This window comes from Neophocaena asiaeorientalis, unplaced genomic scaffold (assembly GCF_003031525.2).
Source record: "Neophocaena asiaeorientalis asiaeorientalis breed wild unplaced genomic scaffold, Neophocaena_asiaeorientalis_V1.1 scaffold133, whole genome shotgun sequence".
Taxonomy (NCBI): domain Eukaryota; kingdom Metazoa; phylum Chordata; class Mammalia; order Artiodactyla; family Phocoenidae; genus Neophocaena; species Neophocaena asiaeorientalis.
In genome coordinates this window covers 4,794,914-4,811,699 of record NW_020174429.1, presented here as the reverse complement: position 1 = coordinate 4,811,699, position 16,786 = coordinate 4,794,914, and positions in this window count along the sequence as shown.

The window sequence follows — 16,786 nt, the reverse complement described above, 5'->3', positions numbered from 1 at the left end:
AAGCAGTCTTAGCCCTTGAGGAGAAGGCTTGGATTGTGTCTACTCCCATATCAGCATCTTTCTAATATAACTAGTTATATTAGAATATAGAGGGGTTTTTTTGTACTTTTAGTAGCTATCCAAGTACACCTCGTACTTTTTTCCCGGAAGGAGGAGGGCTTTATAAAGGTAAGTGCAGGGACCTTTTTCAACTTGCATTTGAATTCTTTCTACCTTACTAGTTCATGTTCTGAAAACAGTACCTGAACAATAAATGTATAAGAAATGAAGGACAGAGAAAGGAAGAGAGGGAGGTGGAGAGTGAAGAAGACAAATACTATTATTCCACTAATTCCCTAACTTCTCTTTCAGGCTGGCCAACAGTTCCCTTGGAGAGGAAATTTCACTCGAGTCTGCTGTTTTTTCAACTTACATAATCTAATATACGTAACATTAACTTTTCCCCTATATGTCTAGTACTTCATTTGTTCATTCATTTATTCATCAAATATTTCTTGGGCTCATTCTGTGTGCCAGGCACATCACTATACACTGGTCATAAGTAATAAACATGAGAGGCCGGGTCCCTGTTCTCTTGGAACTTACATTCTAATGGAAAAAGAAAAACACATCAGTCAATCAATCAACCGACCAACCAACCAACCAGAAAAATATCAAGGCTCTGTGGAAAATAATATTATTTATGATAGAAGGTGACTCAGTATAAGGGAAGGCCTTTCCCTGAGGATCTCGGAGAATAACACTCCAAACAGAGGGAACAGACAGTGCAAAGGCCCTAAGGCAAGAAGAATTTTCAAGTGTCCAAAAAAGTACATGGCTGTTGAGTAGTACAGGATGGGAAGAGAAGAACAAGGTGAATTAGAGGAATAAGATGGGATAGATCATATTGGGCTTTAAAAGACAGTAAAGACATTTGGACTTTATTCCAAGGAAAAGGTATAACATCAATTAAGTTTTAAAGATTAGTGTGAATAGATTTCGAGGGGAAAGATGGAGTCAAAGAAACCAGTTACAGGATTATTTCAGTCATGCAGCAGAGAGGTGACAGTAGTGTGGAGAAGGTGGTGGTAGAGATTAGAGGTGAGAACACGTACAGTTTTTGATGTTGAACTTCTAGAACTTGCCCATGGTTGGGATGCGGAAAATGAGGAAAAGAAAGAAAGAAGAAAAGCTATTTTTTTTCTTTTTTTTTTTTTGGATTTGAGCCACTAGTAGATAGTGGTGTCTGTTAACAGATATGAGTACGAATAGGAAGATTAGATTTGAAAGGGAAAATCAAGTGTTTTCCATTTTGGTTAAGTTACATCTGATGTAACTTTCAAACTAGTAGATGCTAATTACATAGCTGAGATCAATAGGTCAAAAAGATTGCTTCAGAACTAGAGAGATCTGTTTAAAGTGGCTAAAGGGGATGAAGAAAGTTCATTTCAGATTTGGAGATCTATGTGACTGTCATTCCACACACTGTAACCCATTATCACATGCTTATGTAGACACTGTCCTGTAAAAAATTATCAGTAAATCAAATTAATAGGTCAGAGTAAAATTATGAATTCTAAATATTTACTGCAGGCCAGAAAAAGTTCTGACATTTACCTTGTGAGAGAGAGAGGGAGGTAGGGAGGGAGAAGTAGAGAGGTAGAGAGAGAGATTAAAAAAAAAAAAAGAAGAAAGGCAAGGGAAGGATTGGTAGTTTGGGATTAGCAGAGGCAAACTATTATATATAGGATGGATAAACAACAAGGTCCTACTGTATAGCATAGGGAACTATATTCAATATCCTGTGATAAGCCATAATGGAAAAGAATGTTTATATATATGTGTAACTGAGTCACTTTGGTGTGCATCAGGAATTAAACACAGCATCGTAAATCCATATTTCAATAAATTTTTTTAAAAAAGAAAGGAAAAGTAAGAAACTTAAGCATGGGATAACAGAAACGCTAGTACCTCACAGCCACCTACACCTCATTATTTAATTCTTAGAAGATATGGACATGTTCAATCCTGTATCAAAACATACAGACAGCATTGTCTTAATTGAATTAAATTGAATATCAGGTATTATGTCTTCAGAACATAAGTACAATTACCTCCATATAATATATTTAAAAAAGAATTGTCATCATATGTCTACCTATTAGTACTTCGAGGAATAGGTAAATACTGAATGACAACTGATAGAACAGTAGCTGCAAATGTTAGAAAAGTAGATTTGCAATTTTTGAGGTAAATAATCCCTTTACCACAAAAACATGATAAATTGCTGCATAATATCATATGATATTGCTTATCCGTAGAATCTAAAAAAGTTGACACAAATGAAATTATATAAAAAGCAGAAATAGACCCACAGACATAGAAAATAAACTTATGGTTACCAAAGGGGAAAGGGGGGGATAAATTAGGAATTTGGGATTAGTAGATACACACTACTATAAATAAAATAGATAAACAAAAAGGAACTACAATATAGCACAGGGAACTATACTCAATATTTTGTAACAACCTATAAGGGACAAGGATATGGAAAAAATAGATATATATGTATGTACAACTGAATCACTTTGCTGTACACCTGAAATTAACACAGCATTGTAAATCAACTATACTTCAATTAAAAAAAATAACAAATAAATTTAGATTATGATTTGTGTCATTAGTAGTTTAAGCAAATTTGCCACCTGCACACTCGAAGGCCTTTTTCAAAGTTCTTGTTCTTAATTTATTTTCCTGAATATTCTAAGTGCTTTGGAAACAATGAAAACAGCAAACTCCACTTCGCTGGCCTCATGCCTTCACCCCAGCTTCAACTGGCACCAGCCAGATGGATGAATTTGCCCAGTTGCTACAAGGGACAGTTGGCACACTTGTCTTCACTGATGTTATGTAAAATGTCAGAGACTTTTGAATTTGATTTTGGCATGGCATGATGGAAACACTCCAAATCCAAAGACTGTAGAGAGCTGTACAATCACCACACAAAGGGACTGATGTGTTGCATATTGAATTCAAGCAATGATTACATATAATTGTATCATTACCATCATTACCTAGAGTGAGATTAATGGAAGCAACTATTCAGAAAAACAAGAAAGAAATTAGCTTTGAAGGAGCATAATGAAAGATTTTAATTGTGGGAAGAATTCAGTCACATTTTGAAATTACTGGGTGTGATTCCATCAAGCTCACTAACCCCGTATCTTATTCACTGCTTCAACGCATGTGCTTCATTCCATTTGTCCACACAATGACTAACAAAGGTCAGATAGCTACAGAAGATAATCTCACCTCAAAGCTAGTACACCAACCTGTCCAAAATGTTATTTTAATAAATGGGCAGAGGAATTTACAACACCTATTGACAGAGCAAATAAATGAAGTGGGTGTTTGGTTTGTTTTTTTTGTATGTGTGCCATTAAAGCCTTCACATCAGTGGCATAATCCCTGTTGGAAGCAAGATAACATGGTACAGAGGTGAACTATGTATGTTTCATATTAAGTCAGAGATTAGCAATTCTTAGCATCTAAGATAACAGTCCAATTTTTTTTTTTTTGCGGTACGCGGGCCTCTCACTGTTGTGGCCTCTCCCGTTGCGGAGCACAGGCTCCGGACGCGCAGGCTCAGCGGCCATGGGTCACGGGTCCAGCCACTCCGCAGCATGCGGGATCCTCCCGGACCGGGGCAGGAACCCGTGTCCCCTGCATCGGCAGGCGGACTCTCAACCACTGCGCCACCAGGGAAGCCCAACAGTCCAATTTTATTCAAATGCATTCATATAATCTACATAAAAGAGTCCCATTGGTTGTTTTTTTCACCAGGGGTTTTGTGAATTTTCCAACTTTAAATATGCATAAGAAAGACTCTTGCTAGTCCCTGAGTCAGAGTAGGGAAAGGTTCCTGAACCATAGGTTCTGCAAAGGAATGGTACCGGAATTCTTGACTAGAGGGGCCTTGACATCTAGGAATGCACCTTCCTCCCCTACCTCTCAATGAGGCTTTTTAGAGACTCTCAGAGGAAGCTCTTAGAGGGGTTACAAACTGGATCAGAACACTTAGCCCCATATCTAAATGTAGATTTGGACATAGGCTATGGTTTAGAAATTGTTGCAATATAGACCTTTTCTTAGTCGAGTTCAATCAATATGTCAGTTAATATTAAGTCATATGCACATACTGTCTAAATTGCAATATAAATAATTTAATATAGTGGATTTCTTTGTAACAACTCTGTGTTCACTCTGGAAACTCAGAAGAATAAAAAGCTGCATATCCTCTAGTCTGGAAAAACACTATTTATAGCATTCAACGTATCCACTGAAGAATAACAACTGCTCACCCCTTATATGATATAGCACTTTACATATTTTAAATACGTATTTTGTATCTGTTCTTTACAAAAGCTAAAGAGGTAGAAAACCCAGGAATCATGACTTCCTTTGATGGCAAAACTATAAAATACAAAAGTGGCTCAGGTAAAACAGATAAAAACTTGAAATAATTTCTTTTTACTCCCAGTTCAGAACTCTTTTCAAAAACAGCATTAGAACCACGTGGGATGAAGAAACAGCTCCAATGATGAAACCCATCCATAGTCAGCCACAGCCCCTACACACCAACACAGTCTGAGCCATCATCATCTCCTTCTAGGTAACTGCCATAATTCCCTTACTGGTCCCCTGCTTCTACTCTTTCCTGTTCTCATCTTTTTTGTACCCTACAGCCAGGTTGATCCTTTGACCCTACAGCCAGGATGGTGTTCTGATCATGCCACCTCTCTGATTAAAACCCTTCAATGACTCAGCACTTGCTCTTAGGAACAAAGCCTAAAACACTTTACACCGCCAACTTTCTTTAGGTCTCTATTCAAAGGTCACCTTATCCTCCTAACCACTCTGTAAACCAGGAACTCTTCTCCCCAGTCAGTCTCCATCCTCCTCACCTGCTTTAGTTCTCTTCGTAACACTTACCACCTGATACAGTCTCTATTTATGGGTCTAGCTGCTAATTATTTGTCTTCTCAGGCATTCATCAGGTTTGTTCACGTCCATATCCTCAGAATAGCACCTCATAGCCTATGCTTGTCTTTTATTGATAAAGTCAATGCAGAAATGCTGTCTTAGTCCATTTGGGCTGTTATAACAAAATACTACAAAGTACCACTGGCTTATAAACAACAGAAATTTATTTCTTACAGTTCTGGAAGATGGAAATACAAAATCAGAGTTCCAACACAGTCAGGTTCTGGTGAGGACCCTCTTCCAGTTGCAGACTGTGGACTTCTGTGTCTTCACATGGTGAAAGTGGACTAGGGAGCTCTGGGGGTGGGGGCGGGTAGGAGGGGTCTCTTTAATAAGGGCACTAGTACCATTCATGAGGACTCCATCCACCCTTATGACGTAAGAACCTCCCAAAGGCCTTACCTCCTAGTGGCATCATATGGAGCATTAGGGTTTTGACATATGAATTTGGCGGACACAAACATTCAGGCCATAGCAATGCCCTGCACGATCCAGCTCCTGCTTACCTTTCCAGCCTCAACCCTCACATCATTTCCTCTTGCTCTTGGTTCTCCAGGCACACTACCTTTCTTCACATTCCCTGAATGTGACAGGATTCCTCCCATCCCATTGTCTTGTTCCTAAGCCTGGAAAGCATCTGCCTCCAACTCCTTTAAATTAATGCTTGTTTCTCCCAGTATAGCAGGAGTTTTGGTTGTTGTTGCCCTGCTGACTTTTGTGTCACCAGTAACTGGTCTATAGAGTGAATGTCACTTTGATATGACGTTCCTATTTATTTATGTCTAAATAGGTAATTTGTTCTTTTATTGAATTAAAATCCATCAATGTTTCATTCCCATTGACTGGTTCATATTTGGAAGTGCCTTGGTGAGTAAAGTTAGGCAGTCCATAAACTGCCACAAATGGAACCCCATTAGCAAATTGCTCTCTCTATTTGTGCAGTTAGTAATGGCAAGTTTGGGGTGGCTTTCACAGAGTTAAATGCTTTTAGTGCAAATTAAATTACCAGATTCTCAAAGCTTCTATCATAAGCCATATTAAAAACATTTATTAACCCTCTGGATTTAAGTGAGATAAAATTAGGCTTGAAATATTTAAAGTGTCATAATTACGGCATTTTCTTCCAAGAGGAAGAACACTTATTTACAAACCGTGAAAGTTACATTTTCATGTTAGAAGCTACAAAAAAAGGAGCACTTACCCCTACTTTCTGTTGTGAATCAAACACTGTCTTCTCACATTGTCCTCACCTTGCTGAACAAGCAGATTGAAAAAAAGATTCGAATTCAACCTTGATTTTATTTCAACCCAGTGCATTTACTGTGGACCCATCCGTGACAGTCCCCAAACTGAGTCAGAATTAGCAGCTACTCCTCAATAGTTCATATGTGCTGACAAAGATGACCAATCAGAAGGGCTCCCTGCCTCAGAAAAGCAACAAACCACACTTTCGCCCCCCTCCTTATAAACAAAGAAAAAAATTTTCTACTTCTGAAACATTTTGCCTAATGCTATGCCTATTGAGAATAAAGAATCTCACTAGTATCAATCAAATAGATGGATATTAAAATATTTTTGTGTTTGCAACCGGCACACCATTTCCCTGATGGCATGGGAATTAACTGGCAAATCTGGATTTTGGAAATAGTTGATGTATAGAAATAAGTTATCAGGATTCAGACGGTAAAGGCTGATGGGAAGGAGAGTGGGAAAAATGGAAAGAAAATGGCTTTAGGATCAAACAGACCTGGGATGGACATTCATTTCTGCTACTTGCTTACCATTTAATTGTCTAGACCTCAGTATACTTGAGGAAATATCATTTAATTGTGAGCTGAGGGAATACCATTTAATTGTCTAGACCTCAGTATACCTCTTTCTAAAATGGGGCTAATATAATATCTAAATCTTTTGTTGTGGTAGAAATTAAATGTGATAGCATAAGTTGAAGGGATAATATGAAGTCTTACATAGAGTAAGTACCTAGTAAATGTTAATCCTCACCCCTACCCACCATTGCAATTTATTAATAGACTCAGGGAGGATTTGACGCACTGAAATCTAGTCAATGTAAGAACTAACCAGTTTTTTTCCTCCTGTATTTTAACTATCCACAGAATTCATCTAAAATTGTTTCTCCTCATGTTATATATACTAGGCAAAAGTCTAAAGCTATAGAATATTTCTGGTAGGTTTAGATTTATGATAGAGTATATGTGGTGGATTTAGGAAGGACAGTATACTAAAATGCATTGTTTTCTTTCTTTTAGGAATATCAACAACATGGAATATGAGGTTGGCCACCCGTACTATGAAAGCAGGGAAGGCGGCTAGCTGAATGACATGATTTGCAAGTCCATTCACTCATTCATTCAACATTTATTAAGTTCTGGCTGTGTGCAAGGCATTGTGCTGCTCCAGAACGATAACATGAGTACAACTGCCATGTCCCTTCCTTGACGAAACGAAGAGTCTAATGATGAAGAAAGGTAGTAATATCTATTAAAGTGCTGCATAATACCGTTCAGTAAATAATTAAAACCGAGATGAGCCCTTTGAAGGAAAGGAGCTGAAAGAATATACGATGAAGGAATCCCATTCGCATAGCGACATCCAGGAAGGCTTCCCTATATAACAGTGGTGTGGATTGCTGGATAAGTGAGAGTTAACTGGGAAACCTAGGAAAGGTCACTCGTCTTCTCTCCCTGGGAAACCCCTCATCCTTCAAGACAGAGCATCTTGAAGCTTCTTGATTCCCACAGGCCTAATTGGCTGCTTCCTCCTCTGTCTTCCCAAAACACTCCTTCTGTTCTACTTCAAGGTCTCCCACAATGTAATTATCCATGTATATTTCTCCTCACATGTATCACCAGGCCAGGAAGCTGTCTCATTTTCTGTAACAGCAAGGCTCGGTACCCAGGCACATAGTGGTCACCCAGGAAATGTTTCAAGGATGAATCTACACCTCTCTGACCCTGTGACGATGCTTAATACTTGCACGTAACCAATTTATTTTAACTAAGAGTTACGTTTTTGAGGAGAAGATTTTTTTTTTTTTTTTCCTTTTTACAGTAGTGGAATTCTGAGCAATTTTGCCTAATTATTTGATTTCTATTCTAGCTACTGTATTGTTTACAAAAAATATAAACATTTTTTTTAAAAGTCTGTTAGAATGCAAGCTATCAGAAACTAACACCTCAGAGTCCAAGTAACTGGTAAGATGGACTTTAATAACCTAGGAAGAGCCAAAGGGATCAGGATCCTGTATAACCAAGTTTTGATTCAGGGAAGTAAACCCAACATACAATCTTGTAGAAATAACCAAGCAAGACTTATGGATTCTTTACAGCAATGATTAAACTGAAACTGCCAGGAAGTTCCATAGGGCTAAGTGGTACTTTGTCGTGCAATAATAATTCTGTTTGGTTCAGCAAAAATGCAGGGAAACGCAGAGAACTTCTCTCCTGTGGAGGTTTCTGCATTTCTGCTAGATCAGAGATACACACTATGGGCCCTCCTTCCCTCATAGTATTCTGTTTCCTAGCAACCAACATGTCTAGGCATTACAAGCAAGGGGGCTACATGAATATACACCCTTACTCTTTTTTAACAATAGACAGGAAGAAACGCAGTGGGGAAACAGCTGTAAATCATGATCAACAACAAAAATACTATCTTCTAAAAGTTTGCTTGAGAATGAGCATACTATCAAAAATCTAACTCTGATTTGCATGTAATTTAAATACCTTCCTCAATGTCTGCTGGAGGGCGTACTTCCTGTGTTCCTGAGTCTATTTTAATATCTATAACTGAAAACGAAAACACAGTAATAGTAAAATTAGGATGATAACTATAATTATAAATTCTTTCATATCACCATTCAATAAATGTTCTTTGTAGTGGATTTCCTTTGGTTTTATGTTCACAAATAATATTCATTTAAGATAAATTGCTATGCCCTGTGGGAAAAATAATATTTCAAAGCTTTATGCCTTGTAGTTTGTCAAACTTTTCAACTGACCTGATACTCTGGGTCAAAATGGCTTTTTCAATTAAAAATTGAGAAGGAATAGAGGATGCAATAAAGCAGGTAACAGCAAAAGATAAGTATGGAAGTAAGGTTATTAGTGTCGGAAATGGAGAGGAATAAGTAACTCTAACAGCAGCTGGCAGATTTAACAGTAGAATCACTGATGAAAGAATGGGCCAAAAGGATAGGGGCAATAAAAGAAGAGGAAAGGAATAACATGTGAGAGCCATGGGGTGGAAACAGAAAGAAGGGATAATGAAGGCAGTGAGCAGAATTGGTTTCCTAGTGAAAAGGTTAATTAAATCTTTCGTGGCATGAAATTCTTAAAGAACTACTTTTCTGACTACCTGTGTATACATTCGTGTGTGTTCTTTGTAAACACTCAGAGATGATAATGATTCTCTCCTAACATCCTTTCCCACTAATGCCTGAGCACATTTATTTTAAAAGGACAATAATTTATTATTTTAAGGCTTCTAACATGTTGAGTAGAAAGAAATTTAACACTGTTGACCTGAAAATAAATCTTAGGAGCCAGAATTTTATCTCTTTTCCTTGTTCTGTTTTATTTTCTCCAAAATTAAAAAAAAAAAAAAACAACAGAAAAGCAAATCCAATAGCTCTATTAAAATAGATGGCATAATGAATGAATGCTTACAAACAATAGAGGGGACAAAAAGGGACCCATAAGGCTTGGGAACTTCAGTACTACTCCGAAGACCACGAGGCTGATTTCTAAGCTGAAGAAATGATTATAGATCATCCCAGGAGGACGCCAACCAATAAGATGGCTGCAGCGCTATTTGTTTTCTGCCTTTTGTGTGTTTCTTAACGTTAATCTTGCAGTGCTGTCAGACAGATTCCAGCAGCCTGGGGCAGGCTGGGGGCTCCGGGAGGGAGGGTGGAGTTTCTGATGTCAGTGTAAAGGGCAAATGTTGATCAGTATCATCAAGAACACACAGTCCATCCAAGGTGTGACATGTTGTCTCCATCACTGTTACCCTTTTATGCCCATCCATGTAGTTTATACACCCTTACGGGGGAAGGTATTGTGTGCAGTGAATACCTTCCTTTTGTTTGTTCTATATTTAGGCTTAGCCTTGACTTTAAAAAGCACGCGATTTATTTGTTTTCAGAATCCCGGCATATTCTGACTACTGAAATAATTGCAGTGGATCAGGCTACAAGTTGTAGGGGAAAAAATATGACTATACCTGCTCAACAAGAAGCCGGCCTTCCAAGACCCTCCTGTGCTTAAATAGAATCCTTTCATGTGGAAAATCAAAAAACAAAGTGAAGCAGCTTTCTGAGAAAGGCAATTTTTTTTTTCTTTTCCATTTTGTCAGAAAGCAAATGTGAGAAGGGGAGAATCTGTCAGAGATGTTTCATTCTGCCCTCAACTTCTTAAGAGAAGTTCCCATGATTTTATCTCCAAAGAAAGGCATTTCCTCCTTCTTTACCAGTGAGAGATGACTTTGGTTTGTCAAAAATGGGCAGGGTGCATGTTTTTCTAAGTTGAACCAAAATAATAATGATGACGATGATAATGACAACAAAAACAATAGGACAATTACAGAACCAGGGATGGCAGAACAACGTAATGTAGCAGGTGCTACAATAATTGTTCTTGTTGTATGGCCAACGAAGACTTTTCCATATGCTTTGAGCCTCAGCACAGGCTGAAAAACAGGCATTTTAGTATTCAAGTCTTCACTTTTCCATCTTATTTAATGTAGGCATACTTCCTTCCCCATAATTGTAGGGCAAGGATAGTTTTGACATTAATGAATTAGCTCTAGTAATACTAAGGATGGGCAATATTTATGATTATAGAATTCATTCAAAGACAAATTTAAAACACTGGTGTTAAGAGAGAAGAATTAAAGCCTATCCCATAAATTAAATGCGTTATGTCATGTCTAGCACAGAACATTGGCTGAATGTATTTGCTGTTGAATTTCACTGATTCTCAGATCTCTTCGGGCTACATTAAAAAATTTACAGGATATATTACATTCATGTTTCTGTAATAAGTACTTGGAAAAAAACAAAGATATTAAAAATGCTTTCTCTATCCTCGAGGCATCTACAATCTAGTTAGGAGGATAACATTTAAAACCCAAAAATGTCTTCAACTCAAGGCACAAGGAAATCAACCTCTAGCAAAGATCACTGAGTGAGTAAAACAGGTTCTACATGCTAAGCTATGTGAAGGCCCAACAACTCCTAAAAGAAAACCAATGAGAGAGAAAGAGAGAGAAGAAGGAAGAAAGAAAGAGAAAGAAAGGAACGAAGAAGGGAAGAAAGGAGGAAAGGAAGGGAAAACCTACCACTGGATCTAACTTTAGACTTGGGACAGAGCCATGGCTGGACCTAACTTGACTGTCTCTGGGCGCCTAACACGGAACCAAGACTTGTCATAGAAAGACTCATCCTCAGTTTAGTCATCTGTCAAGTGGACTGGAAAATTCCCACAAACCCATCTCCTAGGAGCAAGGTCTGGCTTGTAAAACTTTGTCAGATACAAGACAGACATTTTAGGTACAAATCACTTACATGTATATATTGCTTAGTAGAGCATATGATTTTACATACTATCGGATAAAGCATTGATTTGTCTGAGTTGCCATTACCAACAATAGTAGTTGTCCTAAAAACAGTGGTAGATGCCGTTTATTGAGCACTTACTACTACATGATGCATGTCTTTCTGTACTTCATCTGACTCAGTTTATCCTCAAAACTCTATGAGGTAACTAAAACTACTACCACTTACAGACAAACTCAGAGACTCAGTGATAGAGTCAGGATTTGAACCCATTTCTGCCTCTGACTACAAAGGCCCCCTGCTGTTAACCATTCCGTTCTTGGATCTGGTTAGACTTATGTATCCAGCTTGTTCTGCTAAACAATAAGAGTTGATAAAGGAAAAGATGTGAATTAAAAATAAAGAGTATACCACAGTACTTTCTAAAGCTGACTAATCTGTAAAGGCCACTGAATATGCTCACTTTACAGATAATTAAAGGAAAGCCAAGAAAGGGTCAATCATTGGCTGAGGATCACCCACCTACATAGTCAAAACTAGACATGGCACCCAGGCTGATTGATTCCTATGCCAGCCCTCCTTTACTTCTTCAATACCTTAAAATAGTAAAATGCTGAGGAAAGAATAGCATTCACAGAATTTGCTAATTATCTAAAAAGTTAAATAAAAAGCTCTTTCCATGTCAATCTTGGTTACTGAAAATCTGAAGTATGGGTTGGATTTACTGCTTTGGCAAACATAATAGAAGAACAAAATATATTTCTTGGCTTCGACATGCTACTGTGGAGTTGGTACTGAAATACGATAAATTTGGGTTTTACTTTCAACTTAACTAGTTATTTGCTGTGCAGATGTGTAGACTGTTGCATGAAGGTTTCCCAATGAATCATGCCTCTGGGTATTCACTCCCTTGTATGGCGCCTCCAGTATCAACTCTAGACTTGGTCATGTGATTTGCTTTGGCCAATGTCCAACAGGTAGGACACAGCAAGGCCTGCACACTGGGGACAGCTGTGGTGGCAGTGTGTAAGAGCCCATCCTAACCTCACTGAGCATAAAAGACCATTGGTGAGAAATGCCCAGCCATTGCTATTACAGCTGAGCTCAGTCCCCAGCTGTGGTACCCAGAACCTAATGGAGGCACAACCAGCTATGAAGAAGATTAACAGCCTAAGGTAAAAGAGTCTGCCCCATCGTGGGCTAAACACTTTCAAGAGACAATGTCTCCTTTTCCATGTCTCAAGTCTTCAGTGAAAGATTAGCAGTGAGATCCAAACCTAGGCATACCTTTTTCTACCCACTCCTTTCTACCCCATCCAGTTGTATATCTCATGTTTCAGAAAGGGCCCTATCTCCCCCAACCTTTGAGCATGAGCTAGACTTAGTGACTCGCTTGCAAAAAACAGAGGATGCCAAGAGAAAACTAGAAATGTAACGGTGGAGCAACTCAGCAAATAAGACCTTGTTCAAGTGATGACGGTCAACATCACCAGTGCAGGTCATGACGGTTCATCTGCCTCATGAGAACATCAGTCTGAACATGAGATAAATGTCAGACAATCCCAAATTATAGGGCATTCTACAAAATCCCTGACTAGTACTCCTCAAGACTATGAAGGTCTTGAAAATAAAAGACTTAGAGACTACTACTGACCAGAGGAGACTAAGGTGACATGACAACTAGATAATTCCTTTTTTTTTTTTGCGGTACGCGGGCCTCTCACTGTTGTGGCCTCTCCCGTTGCGGAGCACAGGCTACGGACGCACAGGCTCAGCGGCCACGGCTCATGGGCCCAGCCGCTCCACGGCATGTGCGATCTTCCCTGGACCGGGGCACGAACCCACGTCCCCTGCATCGGCAGGCGGACTCTCAACCACTGCGCCACCAGGGCAGCCCTCAATTCTTAAACAGAAAGAAAAATGGAACATTAATGAAAAAACTGGTGAAATCCAAATGAAGTGTGGAGTTTGGTTTAAAAATGGGAGGGACCTTTATCATATAACAAATGTCATTACATCCTTCCAACCCACGAATGAAATTGAAAAATAAAAGACATAATCCACTCAGAGGACGGGAGTAGTTCTGCACACTGCCCACAATGCTAAACAAGATTTTATTAGGTATCTAGACACAGAATACACTAAATGAAGTGGGACTGAATCTAAGGTCTTCTTCAAAGCTAGGGCAAAAAGTATAAAAGGAAAAAGGAAAGGAAGGAAGGGAAATAAAATGATTGTGTGCTTATATCCTCTTGTTTCATATCTCTCCCTGTACCCATTTCCAGTAAAAAGTGAAGAAAAACCAGTTACTGTAGAGTTAATTTAAAGATTTAAAGAGTCACATTCTAGTTAACTGAGAGTTTTTCTATTGGCATCTTATAGAGACTAGCCTATAAATTAAAATGTATACACGCATACATTACTTTTAATCATACTATTGTAAATAAATATTTATTTTTAAATGTTATTATTAAATATGTTTCGATCAGTTCTAGCAAGTCACAGACCTTTCTAATGTCAATATTCTGTACTAATCTTTTGTTATCCCAAAGCATAAATGTAATTAACCTATTACTGTTTTCTTATTTTGCACAGAGATTAATGTAGGGTGGTGGACAGTATTCATACTGGTTTATCTAAACCGATTTGTGATGACAACATCGTCTGGAATGGAATGGGGAGAATCTACAAATTTGCAGGGGTCGACATGAATAAAAGCTTACACTTTGACAAAAGTGCATCTGGCTCTTTAAATATTCATGAAAATAATAATATAAGGCCTCTGCTCTGTGGGGTGTTTACTCTCTTTTCAAGAGTTTAGTTCTGCAAATGTGACGGTAAAAAGGTTGGCAGATGATACTGAATAATGCTATTGTAATGCGGGGGAAAAGGTTCTGATGGAGAACGACGTCATCTGGGCCTTTTGAGTTTTTTTTAAAGCATATTGGAAAGAGATCAAGAAGGGCCCCTTGGCAAATAACATAAAACAGAACTAACAACGAGCAGAGGCAGACAACCAGGAAGGATGTGCTAATTCCACATATGTCACTTTTGGAACTGGTCGCACTTTTCAGTCCTATGACAAGGTCTATTCCCTTCTAAGGAATGATCAGCTTCCAGTGATAGAAATGGTGATTGATTTGCAAAATCAACTGTCCTGGATTACGAAGCACTTGTGTTTGAGGTCCAAGCATCTATTTAGCTGGAACCCCAACTTTGAATTCAAGGATGATTATCTTAAGCCTCCCAGCAGGGGTCAGTAAGCTAATGATAAAAATATAAACTCTGATATACTATGTAATCACTGTTTCCACTGACAACATGAGGGAAAAAAACACAAAAAACCAAAAACACATGTATGATATCAAAGACCCTGCTGGGTAAGCTTTGGATGAAAATACAAAATATTTCTCAGCAAAGTGACAGTATTTTACATAGAGAGTCAAAATATAATAGTTGCACTTTAGTGTAATGTTTACAGAGAGGGCAGGAGTCTGTAGTCTGCTAGCTTTGAGAATTATATGCATGTAGGTTTGGTGTACTATTCACATATAAATATATACAGGAAAGAGACTGAACACTGGAAAATTAATGATTTTCCAACGATTTTGCTTAAACTTTATACTTAAATAATTTGAACATAATAGAGGCAGCATTTAGATACATTCTGACTTCATTGAGGACTCAGTCACTTAAGTCACCTTTCATTTGCAGAGAGGCCCTCAGTCACCTTGTCCTGGTACTCCATCCTCATGGAGTATAGATTTGCTACACTCCCTGGCCCTGGAATAGTTTGGAGCTTTGAATGGGTTGTAATGATATTAGCAAGAGTGGAGAGCTGAGACCTTTTACTTGAAAAGTATAATTCATTTCCTTGAAATCAGCCCTAAACCCGTTCCTAAAATTTAAAAGATGGTCATGGACAAATGGGGTTCCGTCATCTTGCCAGCTACAAATCCAAGATGTTTACCATGGCCTGTATCCCTCACCTTGATCTTCTCACTCCAGAACACTGGCTCCTCAATGTTGGAAGAACACACCAAGCACAATCCCCTCGGAGCCTCTCTGGAAAACACTTGTCCCCCAGACACTTCGGGAGGTGGTCCTGTCACCTCATTTAGTTGTTTCCCCAGCTGTTATTTCCTCAGAGAGGCTCTCCCTGACCTCCAGACCTAAAGAGCAGCCACATCATTCTTTATTCCCTTAGCATACTTTGTTTTTCTTCAAAGCACTTTCAACACCTAGGTTATCTTCTTGGTTTATCTGCTATGTGTTTTCTGCCATCCCCCACTAGAATAATAAGCCCATGGAGGTGAGAGATTTATATGTTTGGTTTTCTGATGAATGTCCAGCATCAAGAACTTGCCTAGTACAGTAAGAACTCAATAAATATTTCAAAATAAATGAATGAACAGACAAACCAATATATGTACCATGTATTCCCCACTTTGGAGGATGGCAAAAGAGAGATGAGACACAGATCATGACAAGACATATATCTAACTGAAGAGACTAGAGTTGAACACTGAATGATTTTTCATAGCCCTTATTCCAACCAAACCAACCCATGGCACAAAGATAAACTGCTCTCCACGTATAGAAACATAAGCCTTTAGTAGGAACCTCTGGTGAATTGATCAGGTATTGGAAATATCAGCTTTAATCGAATCTTCCATTATTTGAGAAGTTCACAAAAGGAAAAGCTCTGTTCCACTGCCAAAGACAGAATTTGAGGCTGAGTAGCTCACTGTTCTAAACTCACAGGGAACTTCTTAGAGTCTGATGTCCTTATTACATTTTGATGTTTATTCTTTTATCTCTAAATTCATAGCATAGACGAGCACATCAGACACTTTCAGGATGAGAGATCATTTGTGAACTAACCACACTTAATTAAGTTTTTCTCTTGGCTATTTTTCCTTTTCTAGTTATTACAAAAACCTAGACGTGAAAATGCCCCTTTTTTATTCTGTCTCCTGTCCATGAATCATAGCTTTAAAATTGGAAATCTTCTCATTTTTTTAATTCTCCCCAACTTCAGATTAAACATTTGATTCTGCTTTATTTTGAATAATAATTGGAAATAAAAACAAGGTTGGGGGGTGGTGGCTACTCGCTGGAAATTTCAAACATGTGAGATTACTTGCAACCATCAACAATTGTACCTGATTTCCACGCTCTATACAA